This window comes from Chlorella variabilis (genome assembly GCF_000147415.1).
Source record: "Chlorella variabilis unplaced genomic scaffold CHLNCscaffold_20, whole genome shotgun sequence".
NCBI classification, from domain to species: Eukaryota; Viridiplantae; Chlorophyta; class Trebouxiophyceae; order Chlorellales; family Chlorellaceae; genus Chlorella; species Chlorella variabilis.
Window position 1 is genome coordinate 299,172 of NW_005435068.1, and position 2,374 is coordinate 301,545.

The following is a 2,374-nucleotide window of genomic DNA, read 5'->3' on the forward strand; positions in this document are numbered from 1 at the left end:
CCGCACACACGTGGCGCGCGACCGCCGGAGGCCGCGCGAGCTCGGCTCAATGCCGCCGCTCCCCTCCCTCCCTCGCCGTGCCTGCCTGCCTGCCTGCAGGTGGTGCTGACTTTCAACTATTCCGACTATGTGTGCGGCCAGGAGTACCAGTTCTTTGCCTGGGCCTCCAACGCCTATGGCCAGTCCGCCCAGTACCTGCCGTACAACAAGCTGCTCGCCTACCAGATGCCCGAATGCTTCTCGTAAGTGGGGGGGCGCAGGTGACACGCCCCACCCGTGTCCAGTCACACCCCGTCACACCCCGCCACACCGCACCACACCACACCACACCACACCACACCACACCACACCACACCACACCACACCACACCACACCACACCGCACCGCACCACACCACCTGATGTGCCATGCGTGGGCCCGCATGGCACTGCATCGCTGCACGCTACATCGCCAGCTGCCCGCCCGCCCTGCCTGCCCTGGCGTGATGGCACACCGCAGTGTTTGTCTGTTGCCCCGACCTCTGGCAACGCAACACGCTGTGCTGCAACACCCAGCATCCGAGTGCGTGTGCTGCCTGGTGCCTGCAGGCCTCCCAGCCCTCCCAGCCCTCCCACCCCGCCCTCCCCCTCCCCGCCACCGCCCTCCCCACCGCCTCCTTCCCCGCCACCGCCATCCCCACCACCGCCCTCCCCTCCTCCTCCCTCACCTCCTCCTCCCTCCCCACCGCCACCGAGCCCGCCACCACCAAGCCCCGATCCTCCCGCCCCGCCACCTCCTCCCGCTCCGTGAGTCGCCAAAAAAGCAGCGCCTGCGGCCTTGAGCACCGGCCGGCACACGCGCTTGCCTCGCCCAGCCCAGCCTGGCCGCTACTCGCGGGCAGCAGCAGTGGCGCATGCACGGCAGAGCAGGCTACTCACAGCCTCTGCTGCCTCTGCTGCCGCCTGGGATCCACCCCTGCGCCCACCCACCCACCCCTGTCCCCTGCAGCTGCTGCCAAGATACCGGCTGCATCGACTCTAACACCGGCCCCAAGGTCTGCGCCGCCCTGCCCGCCCCCCCCAAAATACTGGAGGTGTCGGTGGCCGACCAGGACACCAAGGCGGTGGGCGTGCGCCTCCTGTGGGGCTACAGCGGCGGCACCGACATCGGTGGGTGCCTGCCGGCAGCGGGCAGCAGGCAGCAGGCAGCAGGCAGCGCAACAGGCAGCAGGCAGCGTGCGGCAGGCAGCAGGCAGTGAGCAGCGTGCAGCAGGCAGCGGCAACAAAAACACAAAACAAGAAAACAAACTGCGAAGACATGCATTAATCGGCCCAGGGTCCGCTGCCGGTGTTGCCCAGCAGTAGCGGCGGCGCTGGGGCGATCCGTAGGGAGGCCGGCAGGCTGCACCGCCTCCTCGCTGTGCTGGCGTTGCTGGCCTCTCCCCGCCACGCCTCACGCTGCCTGCCCCACCTGCCTGCCCGCCTGCCCTGCAGCCCTGACCAGCTTCACAGTGGTGGGCAGGCCTGCGGACTCATCCCTGCCTGACATCGTGGCCACCGGCCTGGGGACTCCAGGCGACCCTGGGCAGGTGAGGCAGGGGGAAACCGACGCGCCAGCCAGCCAGCCAGCCCCCAAGCCAGCCCGCGAGGCAGAGCGGCAGTGGCCTGCGCCGGTTCGTGCTCCCGCGCGCCGCGCCGGGCCCGCATCCATCCATCCTTCCCCTCTCCCTCCCCTTGTGCCGCCTCGCCCTGCAGTCCACCCTGACCTTCAACGCCTCCGAGTATGCGTGCGGGCAGGAGTACCAGTTCTTCGCCTGGGCATCCAACGCCTATGGCCAGTCTGCGGGCTACGAGGCCGCCTCCGAACCCTTCACCATGCCCGCCTGCCCCCCCTGCGCCGCTCAGAACGCGGCCTGCGCCGTCGCCGCCGACTGCTGCGCGCCGCTGGGCTGCGCCAACACCACGCTGAGCGGCCTGGCCTGCGCCACGCTGCCCGGCCCGCCCGGCGCCGTGGCGGCGAACAATGTCGGGGGCAACGTGCTGCTCATCGTGTGGACGCCCGACGACAGGGGGGGCGAGTACACGGGTGAGCCGGCGGCGGCGGCGGCAGCCAGCGCTGCGGCGCAGCCGCCGGGGGCAGCAGGCCGCGTGGCGCGCCGGCGCAGCGCGAGGTCACGCGCGTGTTGCGGCAGCGGCTGCATGTGTTGGGGGGACTTTGGGCCTGCATGCCGGCCCGCACCTCCCGCGTGCTGGTGAGCCTCCGTACCCTCCTTGACCCTCCCGCCCCCGCTCCCCTGCCTGCCATGCACCCTATGGCCTCCTTCCGCCGCCTGCAGCCATCCTCAACTACCGGGTGGTGGGCCAGCAGTCGGGCGGGCCGCTCAACTTCACAATG